The sequence below is a fragment of the Pseudophryne corroboree genome, chromosome 2, assembly GCF_028390025.1.
Source record: "Pseudophryne corroboree isolate aPseCor3 chromosome 2, aPseCor3.hap2, whole genome shotgun sequence".
Taxonomy (NCBI): Eukaryota; Metazoa; Chordata; class Amphibia; order Anura; family Myobatrachidae; genus Pseudophryne; species Pseudophryne corroboree.
In genome coordinates, this window is record NC_086445.1 from 321,785,688 (window position 1) to 321,802,463 (window position 16,776).

Sequence of the window (16,776 nt, forward strand, 5' to 3'; positions counted from 1 at the left end):
TGCTTCCTCCCAACATGGTTGCCAAGCTATGCCCCCATATTGGAGACAATTTTTGACTTGTCAAAATTCGTAATGGTGCCACTACAATATGATAGTTGTCTCTAGTGTTATCTCTGAATGGATGCAATATGTGTTTTTTCCATGTTTTTTCTTTATTACTTTCACCAGAACTTGATGATTGAAAAGAGTCGACTATCGTTAAATATTGCTTAAGTTATGTTTGTATGCCATTCAGGGGACCTACTGTATAGCAGATGTTAGGGGCTCACCTGGAAATCAAAGTACATACTTTCCTAATTTTAAAAAACTATTTCAGGTAGATAGTGCAACACCTAGTCCACAGAAGGGGGCATATCTTACTGCACCCTGTGGGAGGTGCATGGGGGGTGATTCAGATCTGATCGTGGATGTGCTAAATTTAGCACATCTACAATCAGCTACTCAGACATGCGAGGGGATGACCAGCACAGCCCTGCCCACCTCCCGCACAGGTGCAAAAGCATCACACGACGGCGATGCTTTTGCATCCGCCGAGGAGCGCCCTGTCTGCGCAGCCTAGCCCAGTGTCCCGGGTCGTGGCAGTTGTGTGTTACATCACGCAGCCACCGCGGCCAGCCCCCACAACGGTCTGTGCATGCCTGCATTGTCCAGACCGCGCCCCACCAACGGCGTTCTAACGCTCCTTACCACCCATGCCTCTGCCTGTCAATCAGGCTGAGGCGATCGCAGCCCTGAGATGGTTTTAGCATCTCACTGGGCCTCCCAGGGTGCGCATGCGCAGTGCCCCCAAAGGGCTTCAGACTGCGATCGCTGCCACTGCAGTGATCCAGTCTGAATTAGGCCTATGGTCATCACCTCCATTTGGAACCTACAGTAAGTATGCCACTGTGCAAGTGACATGTCAAAAGCTTTAGTGTCTTTGGGGTCTATTTACTAAGACTTGGATGGTGATAAAGTAATTGGAGATAAAGTACCAGCCATTTGGCTCCTAACTGCTATGCCACAGGCTGCGTTTGAAAAATGACAGTTAGTAGCCGATTGGCTGGTACTTTATCTCCAGCGATTTTATATCCATTCAAGGCTTAGTAAATAGACCCCTGTAACTTTTAAACATCTCTTATAATGTATTATAAAAACAAAAAATACAAATACACATACAAGGAAAAAAATACTTGTAATACAAGCCGTGGGCTGAATCATTTGAGTCACGAGAATCCTCCTTCTTCTTGCTGTTTCTTGATATACAGTATACACATACTGGCTAATGTGCTTGTGCTAGCCCAGACTTGTGCGATGCAGCTTTATCTTGTGCACAAGCCAGCGGTTCATGAGACACACTGGGGAGCTGGGAGGTTAGCCTACAGTATATAGTCATCGTACTGCATTACAGAACTCAATAATCAAACCTATGGTATACCTCAAATAATAACAACTAGCTGTTCTACCTGTTCTTCACACTGGAGTTTCTGATTTTCATGGTTCTAAATATAAATCAGTGTTAAAAATTTGGTAAATCTATTGAGATGTAAATTTGAGATGTCTTAATGTAAGTAATTATTAATCTATGGTTCTTAGCATTACCTGAGGATCACCTGTAGCAGATACAGTATAAAGTGACAGGGCCATTTTTGTAGTTTATTAAATTCTACACACTGGAGGTGCAATCCAAATTTTGATTCGATTGTCCGTTTGGGCGTTATCGTTCATGCACCTCAAGCCATGCTTCGGTGATGACATCATTATGTCAACCCCCTGTTATCTTCTTAGGGGAGGTTTATTAAAATTTGAATTACGTAGTTTTCCTATTTCCCACCTGAAGAATTCCCATACTTGCTGATATTGTGGCTGCCCCCTCTGTGAGGAGGCTGCCAGCTCGGCAAGGTGGGGGGCATGGTGTAGCACACAGGTGGGGTGAACACGGGTGCTGCAGCTGGGGTGGCGGTGTGTCTGCAAATTTGCATCATTGCAGACCCGCCTATTCCACACAATGCCAAGAGCATAGTAAGGCAGGGGGCGGGGCCATGATGACGTGATTCGCCGCAAATCACTTCATCGGCCCCGTTCGGCTGTGGAAGTATTTGAGTGGCAGCAGAGGGTTGTGGGCAGGTGGCGGTGGGTCAGGAGACTTGCCCACTGTTCCAGGGGGTCGGGAGCCATCCGATTTTCTGGAGCATCCCGGCCATTCCGAGAGACTAGGCAAGTATGAGAATACTTTTGTAAAATTTCAGCTTACTGACATATTGGGAGTGAGTGAGGGCTTTCGCATTTATATAAATAGATAATGTAGCCAAAATATATACATCTTATTAAATATATGGGGGTACAATTATTAGATACTCATGTACAAGTCAAGGGGAGCACAAGCCAATACAGGGGTGCACAACATATATTTATCGCTGTGGTACCAGAAGGAGGCTTATTGCTACTTAGCACTGGATCAAGCATCTCTAATGAATATATTAATCATAATGTTGATAGGTGCTACCTTTTCCTTTGGACATTAGCTTTAGTTTAATGTATTGTACATGTTAAGTTGGGAATACTAGAAGCAGAACATTAGCACAATGTGTAAATGTGTCATGTTGGATGGAAAAGATGCTGGTAATCAGAGGCGTATCTAGGAGGGCGAGCGGGGCACGTGCCCTGGGCGCCTTGGCAGGCCCAGGAGAGGGGGGCGCGGCCGGAGGCCAGGGCATTATGCCCCACTCGCCCCCGTCAACCCTAAATGTGAGGGGAGGAGAGCGCAGCGTCTCTCACTCCCCTCACTGCCGCTGCCAGCACTAGCAGAGCTGCCAGCAGCGCTGCTGTGTCCGGTCTCCTGCGTTAGCCAATCAGAGCTTGCGGACCGGCTCCTGATTGGCTGCCGGTCTGCGAGCTCTGATTGGCTAGCGAACTGGCGCCAGACACAGCCGCCGAAGACAGGACGGGAGACCTGGACGGAGCGGTGAGGAGAGAGGCGCTGCGCTCTCCTCCCCTCACATAAGCGGCAGGTAAGTGAACGGGTGGGGGGCACGGGCACAGGCACAGTGGGGCATGTATCTGGCACTGAGTGGGGCATGTATCTGGCACAGTGGGGCATGTATCTGGCACTGAGCGGGGCTTGGCACTGTGGGGCATGTATCTGGCACTGTGGGGCATGTATCTGGCACAGTGGGGCAATGTAACTGGCACTGTGGGGCATGTATCTAACACAGTGGGGCAATGTAACTGGCACTGTGGGGCATGTATCCGGCACTGTGGGGCATTGTATCTGGCACTGTGGGGCAATGTAACTGGCACTGTGGGGCATGTATCTGGCACTGTGGGGCATGTATCTGGCACAGTGGGGCAATGTAACTGGCAATGTGGGGCATGTATCTGGCACTGTGGGGCATGCATCTGGCACTGTGGGGCAATGTAACTGGCACTGTGGGGCATGCATCTGGCACAGTGGGGCAATGTAACTGGCACTGAGGGGCATGTATCTGACACAGTGGGGCAATGTAACTGGCACTGTGGGGCTTGTGTCCGGCACTGTGGGGCATGTATACGGCACTGTGGGGCATTGTAACTGGCACTGTGGGGCATTGTATCTGGCACTGTGGGGCAATGTAACTGGCACTGTGGGCCATTTTCAGTGGCCACACCCCTTCTGGAGGGTGGCAACACACCTTCTGGTGTGTGGCCACGCCCATTTTTCCATTGCGCGCGCCTTCGGTGCGTGCGCATGCTTCTTTTTGTGTGCTTTTTTTTTGGGGGGGGGGGGGGGCGCCATTTTACATCTTGCCCTGGGCTCCAAAAACCCTAGTTACGCCTCTGCTGGTAATAGTACACTGGCTTATGTCAGAGATGGGCAGTAAATAAGAAAGAACCACCTTATGGCAGATGCTAAGGGCACTGGCATGGAGGAAGAACACATCAGGTCCTTAATATGCTGTTTTGTGCTACACATACCAAGAACACACTGTATGCACATGCTTTTCATTTTAGTTTTAAAGGTTCATAGTTGTATTGCAATACATTTTAAGCATATTTTAAATTAAACAGGTTAGCAGGGCAGAGTATTCACCCCATTAATTTTCATGAGTAGGCTATTCAAAATATTTAGAGACTTTACAATGTTGTATAGTTACTAATTTTATATATTGAACAGTGCATTTTATAGGATATCAATGACATAAGGCGGTAATTTAGATCTGATCGCTGGGCTGCGTTTTTTGCTGCCCTGTGATCAGATAGTCACCACCTACAGGGGGAGGGTGAATTCGCTGTGCAAGTGTGCGTTCGCATGTGTAGCAGAGCAGCACAGCAGTCTCTGCTCAGCCCAGGACTTACTCAGCCACTGTGATTGCTTCTTGCTGTTCGGGACTGGATTTGACGTCAGACACCCTCCCTTCAAACGCTTTGACTCGCATGCGTTTGTCCGGACACTAACTGAAAACACTCAGTTGCCGCCCACAAACGGCCTCTTCCTGTTCGAAGGATTCTTCGCACAACCCGTCGCTGACCGGTGATCCACTTTGCAGCCGTCCGTTGCGCTTGCGCATTGCGGTGCATATGCAAGCGCAGTTCGGATCTGATTGCCCACTGTGTGAAAACGCACAGCAGCGATCTGATCTGAATTACCCCCATAATCTTAATTACTTTACATTGGTATAATTTACTCAGAATATTGCTACATCTAGGGGATACTTCTGCAATGATAGTAAAAGGATACTATCCAGTGAGAATTTCATCTTGCACCTTCCTCGGGGATAACAAAAATAGCGTATAGAGTTGGTATTGTTAATGGAAGTGAGGGCAGGGACGGAGCCTGACTAAGAGCTGAAGAGACCTGGGTAAAATGCTAGATCAGGTAAGGGCCACTCAGTGCTCACTAGGCTATAGGACGACAGCCAAGCTTAGGCTGCCTAATGGCTGGTCCGGCTCTGGGTAACAGGATACAATAACCAGGATAATCTGCTTCTCAGGCATTATGATTAAATGAGTGCAAAGAGAAACTAATCTGACAATCTGGTAATTCTAGCAGTATCCTGGTGCCAGTGCTATACTAGATAATCAATGGATTTATTTTGGGTACAAAATGAAATAAATTATTTAAGATACAGTAGCTGAGTGAAATATGTCTGACTGAGTACTTACGCCCCATGAATTGTTATAGATTGAGAAAGTATCCAAGTGATTGTTCCATGTGGACACTATAACCAAGGCACTGCATCAGTGGCGTAACTAGAAATTTTGCTCTCTCAAGACAAAAAAGTTTCTGACGCCCCCCCCCATTTCCATTTGAAAAGGAAAGAATATGCGCTCCAAAAGAGGGGGTGGCCTCACTGCAAGGGGCATGACATTGCAGGAAAAGACTACCTTATACACCAGTTTTGCAACCTGCATGCCCAGACATTGGCCACCACAGGAAAAAAAAATATTGATTGATAATTAATAATAATAATTTTATTTATATAGCGCTCTTTCTCTAATAGGACTCAAGGCGCTTAACAGATACATAGCATAATATAGTACAGAAAATAATGAAGTACAGAACAGATTTTCATAACATACAGAAGCATGGAGACACTAAAGGGACAATTATGGGAATGCTTGAGTAAAAAGGAAAGTCTTGAGTCTACTTTTGACAGATTCTATAGTTGGGGCCTCTCGCACTGTCCGGGGAAGTGAGTTCCATAGAGTCGGAGCCGCATGACTAAAAGCTCGACCCCCAGATGAATTACGGGAGATTCTAGGTACTGCTAAAAGTCCTTCATCTACAGATCGCAGTAATCGAGTGGGGCAGTATGGGGTCAGTAGCTGCTTCAGGTACCTTGGGCCATGGTCATGTAGTGCTTTGAAACTCAGTAAGCCAATCTTGAAGATGATTCGCCATCTTACAGGCAGCCAGTGAAGGGAGTAGAGGATGGGTGTTATGTGGCTAGAACGGGGCTGGTTGGTTAATAGCCTGGCAGCTGTGTTTTGCACCAGCTGTAAGCGGTGCAATTATTTTGCTGGGAGACCAAGGTAGAGGGCATTACAGTAGTCTAATCGAGATGATACAAATGCGTGGATGACTTTTGGCTGATAATCTGAGGCAATTAAGTGCTTGATTCTGGCTATGTTCCTCAGGTGAAAGAATGAGGATTTGATTGTGGCTGATATCTGATGTTTAAGTGTCAAGCCACCATCCAGGACAATGCCAAGATTCCGCACACGATCAGTGGTCTTTAATTCTGAATCCCCGAGTGTAAGTCCAGTTGGTTGGCTATGCTGCAGTCTTGTCCTTTGATGTTGCGGTCCTATCATAAGGACCTCTGTTTTATCCGGGTACAGTCGCAGCCAACTAGCACTTATCCACTCCTGGAGTTCAGCTAGACAGCCATTTAGCAGGGACGTGCAGTCAGGGGAGGCAGTGCCTCCCCTGTGATTAATTATTAAAATAATGCAAAGAAGATACTTTTGACACATATCCTGTGTCATAAGTATTTTCTTTATTTTATTCTAATAATTTTGACCCTTCAAATTAGTTTGGGAGGCACTGATAGCAGTGCCTCCCATAGACAATGGGAACGGGATAGAGCGGGGGGCAGGGCCAAGCACTGGGCTTTAAAAGCCCATTAAAAAAAATGCTGAGTGCGGCACTTAAACAAGTGCCTCACTGACAGGGACACCACCCCCATGTCAGCGAGGCAGCTGTGATTGGACAGCGGATCCAGTGCTGGATCCGCTGTCCAATCACCCATACACAGTGTGACGGGCGGTAGAAGCGGCGGGTCCCGGCGGCAACTGGCATTGAGGCTGTCCCGGGCTCGTGGCAACAGCAGCGGTGGAGCGGTGGCCGTGAAGGTGGTAGCGGTGGGAAGCGGCGGAGGCCAGCGCTCTTCCCTCTCCTTCCTCTGCCCTCCCAGCCAGCAGTAGCGCCTTAACTCAGCTGTCCGGACACGCAGGTGAGGGGGGGGGGGGGGGCGCCGGGCTGGATATTGCGCTGATTGAGACTGTGTTTGAGCAAAGTAAAGGTTACTTTTATGAATGTGAATATAACTTCTTCATTAGCGCGCCCATTGTCATTGTTTCTTTGGTTACTGCGTGCATTTTTAGTCTTCAGTAAATATATTTTTAATCTCTGCATGAGGTATTTGTTTGATGTGAGTTATGGGAACAGTCATTATTTATTTATTTATTTATTTTATTTATTTATATATTACAGTTTTTCATATACTCCTAGTCACTTAAACATACTGTATTAGCGGGTATCCCTATAATCCGGAATAAACTCTTGAGAACTACCTGGCCACATTTTCTTTCTTTCTTTCTTTCTTTCTTTCTTTCTTTCTTTCTTTCTTTCTTTCTTTCTTTCTTTCTTTCTTTCTATTAAATCTGCCTTAACGTGTAAAAAAGGGGACGCTGTCTGCCGTAATGTGTAAAGAGGGGACGCTGTCTGCCGTAATGTGTAAAAAGGGGACGCTGTCTGCTGTAATGTGTAAAAAGGGGACGCTGTCTGCCGTAATGTGTAAAAAGGGGAATCTGTCAGCCGTAAGGTGTATAAAGGGCTCTACCTGGTGTAGTGGTGCTACTGTGCGGCGTAATTTGAATAAGGGAGACTACTGTGCACCGTTATAGGAATTGGTATTATTTGTGGCCACACCCCTTCCCACGAAGCCGTGACCCTATATTTTTTGCATGGAGGGCGGGGGGGGGGGGGGGCTCCGATGCCGTTTCTTGCACACAGTGCTAAAATGTCGGGTTACAGCACTGTTGCTAGGTATCCATTTCTCTGGCCCTGAGCAGGTCCCCCTCACCAGATCCTCTCCAAGGATGAGGGGGCCCAAAGCATTTTGTCGCAGCTGGGACCACCGCTCGCTAGTTCCGCCACTGTATATGTGTGTGTGTGTGTGTATATATATATATATATATATATATATACATATCTATATCTCTATCTATATCTGTATCTCAATCAGTGCCTCTCCAGCCTATGATCTCACCGCACGTTACTGCCATTTAGGGTTGCTATTGGGTTATCAGTGCCCGGAGCAAAGGACAAGTACAGTTGTGTATCATCTGCATAGCAGTGGTAGACTAGCCCATGGCGCCTGATTATTTCACCCAGCGGGAGCATGTATACTGCAAAAAGCATGGGGGATAGTATAGAACCTTGTGGGACACCACATGGCAGTGGCACTGGTGGTGATGAGTATAATCCAGACGATACTCTCTGTGACCTGCCTGTGAGAAATGATTTGAACCAATTTAGGACTGTGCCATCCAGTCCACAAAAATGAATCAGACGCTCAATCAGAAGCCCATGGTCCACGGTATCAAGGGATAGACGGTCTCCGCAGGAGACATGGGCCCTTTCAGAAAGACTTTGACTCTGGGTGTGCACTTGCTCCTCCCTCTATGCCCCTCCTCCAGACCTCAGTTTGATACTGTGCCCAGAGGAGCTGGGTGCATTTCAGGAGCTCTCCTGAGTTTCCGGTAAGAAAGCATTTTTGTTAGGTTTTTTATTTTCAGGGAGCCTGCTGGCAACAGACTCCCTGCATCGAGGGACTGAGGAGAGAGAAACAGACCCACTTCTCTGAGTTTCAGGGCTCTGTTTCTTAGGCTACTGGACACCATTAGCTCCAGAGGGAGTCAGAACACAGGTCTCACCCTGGAGTTCGTCCCAGAGCCGCGCCGCCGTCCTCCTCACAGAGCCGGAAGAGAGAAGCCGGGTGAGTATGAGAGGAAAAGATCTTCAGAGGCGGCAGAAGACTTCATTGATCTTCACTGAGGTAACGCACAGCACTGCAGCTGTGCGCCATTGCTCCCATACACCTCACAAACGGCAGTCACTGTAGGGGTGCAGGGCGCATGGGGGGGGCGCCCTGGGCAGCAATATAAACCTCTTATTTGGCAAAAGAGAGCATATATACAGCTGGACACTGTATATATGCATGAGCCCCCGCCAATTTTACACTTTTAGCGGGACTGAAGCCCACCGCCGAGGGGGCGGGGCTTCTCCCTCAGCACTCACCAGCGCCATGTTTTTCTCCACAGCACCGCTGAGAGGAAGCTCCCCGGACTCTCCCCTGCTTATACCATGGTAGAAGAGAGGGTTTTAAAGAAGAGGGGGGGGGGGGCACATAATTCAGCGCAGATAATAATAACAGCGCTGCGGGGTAAACATTAAATTGCTGTGTTTTTCCTGGGTCATATTGCGCTGGGGTGTGTGCTGGCATACTCTCTCTCTGTCTCTCCAAAGGGCCTTGTGGGGGAATTGTCTTCAGTAGAGCATTCCCTGAGTGTGTGGTGTGTTGGTACGTGTGTGTCGACATGTCTGAGGTAGAAGGCTCTTCTAAGGAGGAGATGGAGCAAATGTGTGTGTGTGGTGTCTCCGTCGACAACGCCGACACCTGACTGGATATGTGGAATTAAGTGCTGAGGTAAATTTATTGCACAAAAGATTAGAGAACAGACAGGGAATCTACCCATGTCTGTCCCTATGTCACAGAGACCTTCAGAGTCTCACAACACTCGCTATCCAAAGTAATAGACACTGATATCGACACGGAGTCTGACTCCAGTGTCGACTACGATAATGCAAAGTACAGCCAAAACTGGCAGAAAAGTATTCAATATATGATTATTGTAATAAAAGATGTTTTGCATATCACTGATGACTCATCTATCCCTGACACGAGGGTACCCATGTTTAAGGGGAAGAAAGCTGAGGTAAATTTCCCTCCTCTCATGAAGAAAAAGAGCGGGAATCTCCAGACAAGAAGCTGCAGCTTCCTAAAAAGAATTCTCAGGGAGTATCCTTTCCCTAATGGGGCCAGGATACGATGGGAATCTTCCCTTAGGGTGTACAAGGCATTGACACGTTTACCCAAAAAGGGTAGCGCTGACTTTACAGCTATCCTCAGGGATCCTGCAGATAGCATGCAGTAAAAGTACTTTGAAGTCCATTTACACACATTCTGGTACACTACTCAGACCGGCGATTGTGTCGGCATGGGTTTATAGCGCTGTAGCAGCGTAGACAGATACCTTATCAGCGGAGATTGAAACCCTAGATAAGGATATCATGTTATTGTCCCTAATATATATATATATATATATAATGTGGAAGATGGTGGCACTCACAGGACTTGTTCCAATAATAAATGACACAGCGGTCAAGAATCAAAAGTCAACGTTTCGTTAATTTAATAACGTCATCAGGATACAAACAGAACAAAAGACAAACAATTTATAGCCACTTACCCCACCTCGTGTGTCCCTGCCATCGCCGTCGGCGCCGGGTCCTGTGACAACACCCTCCGGCGCTGCGCACTTCCTGTGCGCCCGGCCCCATCTGGCGGTTGCTAGGGAACCAAACAACAATAACAGTGACAGCATGAATGGAAACAGCGCAACAGTGCTCGCTCCTATTCCTCTCCCCCTCTATCGTCTACCCAGGATGGCATAGCGTTCTGCACATTGTACATTTATAAAGACAAAGGGAACAAAGTCCCCAAGGAACCAGACACACTATATCAACCAAGATATAGGACAGTGTCACAACTACAATAGCATGGTGGACAGGGGCATAGCGGGTGGACAGGGCTACATCTGAGTGGTACGGAGCAATAAACACAACTTGAATGTATATTATAAGATAGAGACATTAAACCTTATAGGAAGCAATTCAGGGGGAGGTGCTCATTGAGACCTTTAGGAGTAATAGTGTTGAGACAGTGGATCTACCGAGCCTCTTTCTGCAGCAGTTTTATATATATATATATATATATATATTTATATGTAAAAGATGTTGTCATATATATATATATATATATATATCAGACATGCCCAAAGAGACGTTAGTCTACTGGGTTCTAGAGTCAATGCTATGTCGATTTCCGCTAGACGTGTCCTGTGGAACATGCAATGGACAGGTGATGCCGACTAAAAGAGGCATATGGAGTTGTTGCCTTACAAGGGTGAGGAATTGTTTGGAGAGGGCCTCTCGGGTCTCGTCTCCACGGCTACGGCAGGTAAATCAAATTTTTTGCCATATATTCCCTCACAATCTAAGAAAGCGCCTCATTATCAAATGCAGTCCTTTCGTTCCAATAAAAGCAAGAGAGCACGTGGATCATCCTTTCTTGCCAAAGGTAAGGGCAGAGGGAAAAAGCTGCACACCACAGCTAGTTCCCAGGAACAGAAGTCCTCCCTGGCCTCTGCTAAATCCACCGCATGACGCTGGGGCTCCCCTGAGGGAGTCAGCTCCTGTGGGGGCACGTCTTCGACTGTTCAGCCACGTCTGGGTCCACTCACAGGTGGATCCATGGGCAATATAAATTGTTTCCCAGGGTTACAAGCTAGAATTCGAAGAAGTGCCTCCTCGCCGGTTTTTCAAATCGGCCCTACCGAAACAACCCCTGGAAAGGGAGATAGTTTTACAGGCAATTCACAAATTGTGTCTGCAACAAGTGGTGGTAGAGGTTCCCCTGCTTCAAAGAGGGCAGGGGTACTCCTCAACTCTGTTTGTGGTTCCGAAACCGGACGGTTCGGTCAGACCCATTTTGTATTTAAAATCCCTGAACCTTTACTTAAAATGGTTCAAGTTCAAGATGGAATCGCTCAGGGCGGTCATTGCCAGCCTGGAAGGGGGAGATTTGTTGGTATCTCTGGACATAAAGGATGCATACCTGCATGTCCACATATATCCTCCTCATCAGGCGTACCTGAGATTTGCGGTACAGGATTGTCATTACCAATTTCAGACGTTGCCGTTTGGGCTTTCCGCAGCCCCGAGAATTTTCACCAAGGTAATGGCGGAAATGATGGTGCTCCTGTGCAAGCAGGGTGTCACAGTTATCCCGTACTTGGACGATCTCCTCAGAAAAGCGAGATCAAGGTAGAAGTTGCTGAGCAGCGTATCACTTTCACTGAATGTGTTACAGCGACACGGCTGGATTCTCAATATTCCAAAGTCGCAGCTGAATCCTACAACTCGTCTGCCCTTCTTGGGCATGATTCTGGACACAGACCAGAAAAGGGTTTTTCTTCCGACGGCAAAAGCACAGGAACTCATGACTCTAGTCATGAACTTGTTAAAACCAAAACAAGTGTCAGTACATCATTGCACTCAAGTTCTGGGAAAGATGGTAGCAACATACGAAGCCATTTCATACGGCAGATTCCATGCAAGGACCTTCCAATGGGACCTATTGGACAAATGGTCCGGGTCGTATCTGCAATTGCATCAGAGGATCACCCTGTCCCCTAGGGCCAGAGTATCTCTCCTGTGGTGGCTAAACAGGGCTCACCTTCTAGAGGGCCGCAGGTTCGGCATTCAGGACTGGATCCTGGTGACCACGGACGCGAGCCTCCGAGGTTGGGGAGCAGTCACACAGGGAAGAAATTTCCAGGGACTTTGGTCAAGTCAAGAGACTTGTCTTCACATCAACATCCTGGAACTAAGGGCCATATACAACGCCCTACGTCAAGCGGAGATCTTACTTCGCATTCGACCAGTTCTGATCCAGTCAGACAACATCACCGCAGTAGCTCATGTAAACCGCCAAGGCGGCACAAGGAGCAGAGTGGCAATGGCGGAAGCCACCAGGATTCTTCGATGGGCGGAGAATCATGTAAGCGCTCTGTCAGCAGTGTTCATTCCGAGAGTGGACAACTGGGAAGCAGACTTCCTCAGCAGACACGATCTTCATCCGGGAAAGTGGGGACTTCATCAGGAATCTTCGCGCAGATTGCAAGTCGATGGGGACTACCCCAAATAGACATGATGGCGTCCCGTCTCAACAAAAAGCTACAAAGGTATTGCGCCAGGTCAAGAGACCCTCAGGCGGTAGCTGTGGACGCCCTAGTGACACCGTGGGTGTTCCAGTCGGTATATGTGTTTCCTCCTCTTCCTCTCGCACCCAAGGTGTTGAGGATATTAAGAAAAAGAGGAGTGAGAACAATTTTCATTGTTCCAGATTGGCCACGAAGGACCTGGTATCCGGATCTGCAAGAAATGCTCACAGAAGATCCGTGGCCTCTTCCTCTAAGGCAGGACCTGTTACAACAAGGTCCCTGTCTGTTCCAAGACTTATCGCGGCTGCGTTTGACGGCATGGCGGTTGAACGCCGGATCCTAGCGGAAAAAGGTATTCCGGATGAGGTCATTCCTACGCTAATAAAGGCTAGGAAGGACGTGACATCTAAACATTATCACCGAATATGGAGAAAATATGTTTCTTGATGTGAGGCCAGGAATGCTCCTACGGAAGAATTCCTCCTGGGCCGTATTCTTCACTTCCTACAAACTGGAGTGAATTTGGGCCTAAAATTAGGCTCCATTAAAGTTCAGATCTCGGCCTTATCCATTTTCTTTCAAAAGGAATTGGCCTCATTACCTGAAGTACAGACTTTTGTGAAGGGAGTTCTGCATATTCAGCCTCCTTTTGTACCTCCGGTGGCGCCTTGGGACCTTAACGTGGTGTTAAGTTTCCTTAAGTCACATTGGTTTAAACCACTTAAGACTTTGGAGTTGAAATATCTCACCTGGAAGGTGGTCATGTTGTTAGCCTTGGCTTCGGCTAGGCGAGTGTCGGAATTGGCGGCTTTATCACATAAAAGCCCCTATCTGGTTTTCCATATGGATAGAGCGGAATTGCGGACCCGTCCTCAATTCCTGCCTAAGGTGGTCTCATCCTTTCATAGGAACCAACCTATTGTCGTGCCTCCGAGTCCCTTGATGTGGTCAGGGCTTTGAAAATTTACGTGGCCAGAACGGCTAGGATCAGAAAAACAGAAGCACTGTTTGTCCTGTATGCAGCCAACAAAGTTGGAGGCCCTGCTTCAAAGCAGACTATTGCTCGCTGGATCTGTAACACGATTCAGCAGGCGCATTCTACGGTAGGATTGCCGTTACCGAAATCGGTTAAAGCCCATTCCACTAGGAAGGTGGGCTCTTCTTGGGCGGCTGCCCGAGTGGTCTCGTTACTACAGCTGTGCCGAGCTGCTACTTGGTTGGGGTCAAACACCTTTGCAAAGTTCTATAAGTTTGATACCCTGGCTGAGGAGGACCTCCTGTTTGCTCAATCAGTGCTGCAGAGTCACCCGCACTCTCCCGCCCGTTTGGGAGCTTTGGTATAATCCCCATGGTCCTTATGGAGTCCCCAGCATCCTCTAGGACGTTAGAGAAAATAAGATTTTAAACCTACCGGTAAATCTTTTTCTCGTAGTCCGTAGAGGATGCTGGGCGCCCGTCCCAAGTGCGGACTACTTCTGCAAGACTTGTATATAGTTATTGCTTACATAAGGGTTATGTTATAGTTTTATCGGTCTTGGACTGATGCTATGTTGTTTTTCATAGTGTTAACTGGGTAGTATATCACAAGTTATACGGTGTGATTGGTGTGGCTGGTATGAATCTTGCCCTTGGATTACAAAAATCCTTTCCTTGTACTGTCCGTCTCCTCTGGGCACAGTTTCTCTAACTGAGGTCTGGAGGAGGGGCATAGAGGGAGGAGCCAGTGCACACCCAGAGTCAAAGTCTTTCTTAAAGTGCCCATGTCTCCTGCGGAGCCCGTCTATCCCCATGGTCCTTACGGAGTCCCCAGCATCCTCTACGGACTACGAGAAAAAGATTTACCGGTAGGTTTAAAATCTTATTTTAGCACACACACCAGGGCTGTTTCAGTGCTATGTCTTCTCCTGAATCCTGATTGGAATGGATCATAGATATCATGGGTTGTCTGGCAGGTATCCAGTTGATTTGCAACCACTTTCTCAATAAACTTTCCTAGAAAAGGAAGGTTTGATACCAGTCTATAGTTGGTCATGCAGTCGGGATCTAAATTAGATTTTTTAAGAAGAGGTCTAACAATTGCTTCCTTTAGGGGTCCAGGAAATATGCCTGTCACACAACATTTTTCATATTGCACGTAATGAAATCCTTCAATTTCCAAGTAAAACCATTAATAACAATTGTATCCAATTTCTTTGTGCCGTCACTCTTGTGTTGTGTATTATAACTTGTAATAAAGGCCTTTATTACAAGTTATAATACACAACACAAAGGAAAATTCTGCTTAAAGACCCAATTTTGGGAAGAGTAATCCCTGAACGTCCAGTTTTTATATATAAAAAGGCGCCGAATTTGAAGAATGCTCTAGTGAAGAGCTGTGTTCCACAAAAGAAACGAGAAGGTAGAATTATGACTAAGGGTTTCCATCGTTGTGGAGAATGCTTAGGGTGTAGAGAGATTAAGAGTGACGGCACAAAGAAATTGGATACAATTGTTATTAATGGTTTTACTTGGAAATTGAAGGATTTCATTACGTGCAATATGAAAAATGTTGTGTACATTATAGAATGCTCCTGTCATCTCTTCTACATAGGGCGAACCTCACGTCCCTTAAAAGTACGTATAGGAGAGCACTGTCGCAACATTAAGAAGGGACTGGAGACGCATGCTCTCTCTAACCATTTTAAAAGGCACCATAGTTGTTCAACACAGGGAATTGTAAGATTTGCTGGGATAAAGTTAGTCAAATGCAACCAGCGACAGAGAGATATAGCCCTTCCCTTCTGGCCAAATGCGAAATGCAGTGTATTTACAATTTTAATACATTACATCCGCATGGGATTAATAATGATTTTGAATTAAAATGGTTTTTATAGATGGTGTTCATTTTAGGGGGTGTTTATTTTTATTTTCATTTTTATCTTTATCATTGAATAAATTATTTTTTTATTGTAGAACTTGAAGTGTTCATGAAAATTCAGGAATCCTTTTAGATCTTTAAGAGAATATTTTTATTGAAAACATCTTCATTTAAAATTTTTAAGTAATCTAATGAGATCATTTGTTTGTTCTAATTGTAATATGTTTATCCCATAAAGGGTCTTGCTGCACTTTGGAAATAGAAGCTACAATACTACAATGAAATGCTGTTCTTCATGTATAACTGAGAGAACCCGACAGCACATGGAAACGCCTGACCGGAAGTGACGTGACGTAATCACAACCCGCGGGCGGGACTCCAGAGATAGACGCACGAAGGAGACCATGTGGACGCGTCCACGGGGATCAGATGACCGGGCGGAAGTGACGGAGTCCCGAACTTCCGGTGAGGACGCGCCGGGGAGACCACGTGGAGGCACACATGGGGAGGACTGACCCGACGGGCGGAAGTGGATGGACGCACTTCTGGGCGGCGATTTAGTATGCTGACTGACAGGGGAGTCTCCAAATAAGAGTTTAGACAGGGGGAGGAACCTGTATATTTACCTTTGAGTGACAGCCAAATTTATCATAACATATCAGTAAGGAAGGATGTCATTGGGTGGAATTTGCCTGTGATCCACGATTGGTGGAACATGGTTTAAAAGGGGACCAAGGAGGGAACATTGTACACATCGCCTTGAGAAAGACCCATAGCAGTTTGGGTTGAAACGCGTTGGCTGTTATTGTGGATCCTGTGTTCCGGTGAAGGGTGGACTGCCTTGCTTTTACCAGAGAAGTACACCTGACTACCTACCCAGGAGGATCGTTGTGGTGACTATCTAATTACACGCTTGTTTGAGGACTGTTTCGACCCAGTTCTCCAATTGCTCTGGTAATTGTTCCATCTGTAGCACCTTACACCTGGACTCATGAAATTTTCATTTTAGAAGCATTTCGGTTTATGTATATGTGTTGTATTAAATCTTAAACTTTACTACACATGATATGTTCTCATTCTATTTCATGTACTGAGAGTGAAAACGTACTGACCAAAAGAGAATCTTGAGGAACGTCCTCCGCAAAAGAATGTATAAATCCATTTTTTAC

At 46.7% G+C, this 16,776-nt stretch overlaps 1 long non-coding RNA gene across 3 annotated transcripts in view; it reads left to right on the top strand.

Moving 5' to 3' along the window:
• LOC135018040 (uncharacterized) overlaps positions 1-16,776 on the top strand; it is an 87,047-nt gene that overhangs the window by 55,168 nt on the left and 15,103 nt on the right. The window contains exon 1 of one of the 3 annotated variants that reach the window (XR_010215803.1): positions 15,850-16,072. The exons of the other annotated variants lie outside the window; for them this stretch is intronic. This is a non-coding gene — a long non-coding RNA (uncharacterized LOC135018040). Of the gene's footprint in view, positions 1-15,849; positions 16,073-16,776 lie in introns of those variants that run through there. 3 annotated transcript variants of the gene reach the window in all.